The sequence below is a fragment of the Myotis brandtii genome, unplaced genomic scaffold (genome assembly GCF_000412655.1).
Source record: "Myotis brandtii unplaced genomic scaffold, ASM41265v1 scaffold4, whole genome shotgun sequence".
Taxonomy (NCBI): domain Eukaryota; kingdom Metazoa; phylum Chordata; class Mammalia; order Chiroptera; family Vespertilionidae; genus Myotis; species Myotis brandtii.
Window position 1 is genome coordinate 1,064,412 of NW_005365371.1, and position 5,840 is coordinate 1,070,251.

At 48.2% G+C, this 5,840-nt stretch overlaps 1 pseudogene; it reads left to right on the plus strand.

Annotated features, from left to right (window-relative positions):
• Positions 1 to 6: 6 nt before the first annotated feature.
• On the plus strand, positions 7 to 3,441 carry LOC102258728 (annotated as a pseudogene).
• The last annotated feature ends 2,399 nt before the right edge of the window (positions 3,442 to 5,840 follow it).

Sequence of the window (5,840 nt, forward strand, 5' to 3'; positions counted from 1 at the left end):
CCCCTTGGTGGCCCGGGGCGGGGCCTTCGGAGGCCTCGGAACCCGCCGCAGCGGGCGCCCCACACAAAAGGGTCGGGTATGACTGCTGGCCGCCACTTGCACCCCTGAATCCTGAGAGTCTTCCAGAAGGACGCAAGAGACGATGAGCCTGCTTCCTGAAGGGGAGACGAGGCTGGAGGGAGGACGACCTGTGGTCTGAGAGGGAGGCCAGAGTTGGGTGGTCCAGCGGCAGTGAAAGCATCCCTACATCCTGCGTGAGCAAGGTTTTCCATGCTCCCGAAGGGGGCAGAGTTATAACTACATTTCTGGGCTCCGCAGTGAGGAGCTCATCTTGTCTAAAAGTTGGTTTTAATTGGTTGCCCACAGGATTGACATGGCCTCTACTTATTGTTAAGAAAATACATCTCTTGTTTTATCAGGTGTGTGTGGTTTCAGCGCAGCATGGCTGTGGTCATCCGTTTGCAAGGTCTCCCAATTGTGGCGGGGACCATGGACATTCGCCACTTCTTCTCTGGATTGACCATTCCTGATGGGGGCGTGCATATTGTAGGGGGTGAACTGGGTGAGGCTTTCATCGTTTTTGCCACTGATGAAGATGCAAGGCTTGGTATGATGCGCACAGGTGGTACAATTAAAGGGTCAAAAGTAACACTGTTGTTGAGTAGTAAAACGGAAATGCAGAATATGATTGAACTGAGTCGTAGGCGTTTTGAAACTGCCAACTTAGATATACCACCAGCAAATGCTAGTAGATCAGGACCACCACCTAGCTCAGGAATGAGTGGCAGGGTTAACTTGCCTACAACAGTACCCAGCTTTAATAATCCTTCACCCAGTGTAGTTACTGCCACCACTTCTGTTCATGAAAGCAACAAAAACATACAGACATTTTCCACAGCCAGCATAGGAACGGCTCCTCCAAATATGGGGACTTCATTTGGGAGCCCAACGTTTAGCTCAACCATTTCGAGTACAGCCTCTCCAATGAACACAGTCCCACCACCACCAATTCCTCCAATTCCAGCGATGCCATCTTTGCCACCAATGCCATCCATTCCCCCAATACCAGTTCCTCCTCCAGTACCTACTTTGCCTCCCGTGCCTCCAGTGCCCCCAATTCCCCCAGTCCCTTCTGTGCCACCCCTGACTCCACTGCCGCCTATGTCGGGCATGCCGCCCTTAAACCCACCACCTGTGGCACCTCTGCCTGCTGGAATGAATGGCTCTGGAGCACCTATGAATCTGAACAGTAACATGAACCCTGTGTTTCTGGGTCCACTGAATCCTGTTAACCCTATCCAGATGACTTCTCAAAGCAGTGTGAAACCACTTCCCATCAACCCTGATGATCTGAATGTCAGTGTGCATGGAATGCCCTTTTCTGCAATGGAAAATGATGTCAGAGATTTTTTTCATGGGCTCCGTGTTGATGCAGTGCATTTGTTGAAAGATCATGTAGGTTGAAATAATGGGAATGGATTGGTTAAGTTTCTCTCCCCTCAAGATACATTTGAAGCCTTGAAACGAAACAGGATGCTGATGATACAACGTTATGTGGAAGTTAGTCCTGCGACAGAGAGACAGTGGGTAGCTGCTGGAGGCCATATCACTTTTAAGCAAAGTATAGGACCCTCTGGACAAACCCATCCCCCTCCTCAGACACTTCCCAGGTCAAAATCGCCCAGTGGACAGAAAAGGTCAAGGTCAAGATCACCACATGAGGCTGGTTTTTGTGTTTACTTGAAAGGGCTACCATTTGAAGCTGAAAACAAACATGTCATTGATTTTTTTTAAAAGTTGGATATTGTGGAAGATAGTATTTATATCGCTTATGGACCCAATGGGAAAGCAACTGGTGAAGGCTTTGTGGAGTTCAGGAATGAGGCTGACTATAAGGCTGCTCTGTGTCGTCATAAACAATACATGGGCAATCGTTTTATTCAGGTTCATCCAATTACTAAGAAAGGTATGCTAGAAAAGATAGATATGATTAGAAAAAGACTCCAGAACTTCAATTATGACCAGAGAGAAATGATGTTAAATCCGGAGGGGGATGTCAGCTCTACCAAAGTCTGTGCTCACATAACAAATATTCCATTCAGCATTACCAAGATGGATGTTCTTCAGTTCCTAGAAGGAATCCCAGTGGATGAAAATGCTGTCCATGTTCTTGTTGATAACAATGGGCAAGGTCTAGGACAGGCATTGGTTCAGTTTAAAAATGAAGATGATGCACGTAAGTCTGAACGCTTGCACCGTAAAAAACTTAATGGGCGAGAAGCTTTTGTTCATGTAGTTACTCTAGAAGATATGAGAGAGATTGAGAAAAATCCCCCTGCCCAAGGAAAAAAGGGGTTAAAGATGCCTGTGCCAGGTAATCCTGCAGTTCCAGGAATCCCAAGTGCCGGAGTGCCTAGTGCCGGAATGCCCAATGCAGGAATGCCCAGTGCTGCAATGCCCAGTGCTGGAATGCCCAGTGCCGGAATGCCTAGTGCTGGAATGCCTAGTGCTGGAATACCCAATTCGGGAATGCCCAATGTGGGGATGCCCAATACGGGGATGCCCAGTGTGGGGATGCCCAATGCAGGGATGCCCAGTGTGGGGATGCCCAATGCAGGAATGCCCAATGCAGGAATGCCTAGTGCAGGAGGTGAAGAGCATGCCTTCCTGACTGTAGGATCTAAGGAGGCCAATAACGGGCCTCCATTTAATTTTCCTGGTAATTTTGGTGGGCCAAATGCCTTTGGACCACCACTGCCTCCTCCAGGATTAGGAGGAGCCTTTGGTGATGTTAGGCCTGGTATGCCTTCAGTTGGAAATAGTGGTTTGCCTGGTCTGGGACTGGATGTTCCAGGTTTTGGAGGTGGACCAAATAATTTAAGTGGGCCAGGATTTGGAGGGGGTCCTCAGAATTTTGGAAATGGCCCTGGTAGCTTAGGTGGTCCCCCAGGCTTTGGAAGTGGCCCTCCGGGTCTTGGAAATGCCCCAGGCCATTTGAGTGGACCACCAGCCTTTGGGCCTGGGCCTGGGCCTGGGCCTGGTCCAATCCACATTGGTGGTCCCCCTGGCTTTGGATCTAGTTCTGGAAAACCAGGACCTACAGTAATTAAAGTGCAGAACATGCCCTTTACTGTGTCTATTGATGAGATTTTAGATTTCTTTTATGGCTATCAAGTGATCCCAGGCTCAGTTTGTTTAAAATACAATGAAAAAGGTATGCCCACAGGAGAAGCCATGGTGGCCTTTGAATCTCGGGATGAAGCCACAGCTGCTGTCATTGATTTGAATGACAGACCTATAGGCTCAAGGAAAGTAAAACTTGTATTAGGATAGCTATTCAAATCAGTTCTTTGTAGGGTAGATATTCATAGTGTTGTGATTAATGCATCCAGATTGTTTTCCTAGTATTTCCAGGTTAGAACCTGTGGATTGTTTCTATTGCATATAGATTGGTTTTCATAACATAGAGCATTGGTTGACTGTTTACAGAAGACTCACAACCAGGATAAACATTGCTGTATGTTATAGTAAAACTGTGGAGAGAACACAAAAATGATTTTGGCATACCATTAGAGAAACGATTTGTAAAACTCAAATGATGACATAAAGCTTATCAAGGAGTCTAGATTGGTTTTGTTTTGTACCATATGGGATGAAGAAAATAGAATTGTCAATAGAGCTCATTAAGGGTGCTCTTGCCAGCTGCTGAAAAATAGAAGTTGGTTACTCTTGGAATTTGGTTTAAAGCTGGACAGATTTGCTTTGTTATAGGATCAAAGCTTTGTCTAAAGTCTTTATTTTCTTTTAAAATTAAATAAAATCTCTGTATACAGAAAAAAAAGAAAAAAAGAAATGGGTGTGACCCTGTCAGCCTCCTTTGCCGTAAGAATGAACAGAGTGCCCCCAGGCTGATGCTGGCTGATGACCCTGAAGTCCTGTATCTGTGAGACCCTAAGGAGACAATGAGGAACCAGAGGTAAACCACCTTCCCATGAGCCAGAGCTGCAGAAAGCAATGGAACCCTGCCCCAAAAGATCACTCACATTTTTGAAATATTATTGAGAATACTTACCATTAATAGCAACCCAAAAAAGACACCATCTTTGTTAAACAGACTCACTCAACACTATGCTCATATGGAACTTCTCACTGAACAAAGTGAAGATGACCACATCTGGGAAGCAGGGCTCATGGGAAATCTTGGCCAGGCTCTGCAATAGCTCAGTCCCACAATTAACACAGACTTCTACCTGTGCTCCAAGCCCAATAATGTCTGCTTGCTAAAAAACCACAAAGCCAAAAGGAAATCAAAACCAAATAGAGTTCATCAGGGCAGCCTCTAGAGCATCAGAAGGAGGGCATTTTTTCCTGATTTGGAAGATGGAGTACCAAGCAGAGTTTGGCAGTGTGAACAATTTCTGGTGGAGGCCAGGGCACGCAGCAGGCACTCAATCAACCTGATTCCCTGGTTGGCTCCGACGACCGTTCCCACACCAATTCTAGAATTCTGACCAGCTAAGCCAAGGTCAACAAGTAATGCTAAAGTGTGCTGACTCCACCCCCAACTGCCTGGGCCACCTGACCAGGTGTCACCTCACCTTGGGGCACGGGTCTCTCTTGGCAGCCCAGGGAGACACAGAGGTCTCCTCCCGCAGCCTCCTCAGGTTGGACTGAGGAGGAATGGTCAACAGCAGAGTTTAAACTTTGCTCACTCACTGTCTCCTCAGCTGTTTGTTGTGGCAACTGGGCGGGAAGGACAAGGAAAGAGGTCTACCTCCCTGTAGGTTCAGAAAGCCCTCGGCCTAGTGGTGCCTAAAGTTGTTCTGAACTGCAGCTGAGGCAGCCAATATGGGAGCCACCAGGCCGGTTCCTGGTGGGAAGGAGAAAAGGAAAGCCAAGTTGGGGACAGACATGCAAAAGGGAGTGGGAGCAGCTGGGAGGAGCACATCTCTCAGAGAGGCTGTGTGGAAAAGTCCCAGAGACAACAGTTGCTTCTATTGTGGAGTGTAGGGGGATCTGGGTTTAGAGTTTAGAACAACAGTTACAAGGAGAACCAGAATGAGGTGCTTTCTTCCTCCACAGAAGATGGATGTGGAGAACTGAGGAGGGTGGAGCTGGGGTGAGGTCGCAGCGTCTGGGGAGAGGTTCTGGCAGGGGTGAGGGAGGAAGGTCATGAGCAGGTTAGGTGGCCCATTGGAGCCTCTGGAGGGAGCTGGCTCCTGGGCAATCCAGGGCTCCGCTCAGTGACAGGTCCAGGGCAGGAGGATCTGAAAGCACAGGAAGAAAATACCCACACCTGGAAGAGGTCTGTCCTCAGAAGTGAGTGACCAGCTCTACTGCCCCAGGGTCCAGCCCACATCCCCTGCTCCCCCAGAGCCCCCACCCAGAGCCTGGCCCAGGATCCTGCAGTTCATCCCCTTCAACCTTCAGAAACTCCTGTTTTCCTCCACAGCAGGTTGTCCATACTTCTTCAGAGGGAAACAAATGCTTACAGTAAGTAGTAAATCATTCTCTCAAAAGTGCAAATGACTGGTCTCTGAGCCCTTTATGTGCAGCCCTTCCAGAGAGCTATTCATTTGTAAAGGTTAGTTTGTAAACCTGGAGGAAATCAAGCTCTCATGGTGGAATTTCAGCAGAGACATTCACAACGAGAGGTCCTTATACATCCCTTAAATCAAGAGATCTTGCGGGGGAGACCCTAGGTCTAGGGTGGTGGTCCCCCCACACCGTGAGGCATGCTTTGGGAGGAAATGGAAGTGACCGGCCAGTCAGAGTAAGGGTGCAATCCCCACCCTGTTACAGTCCCAGAGCTAGATGTTCTTTTCCACCTGGACAGGGAT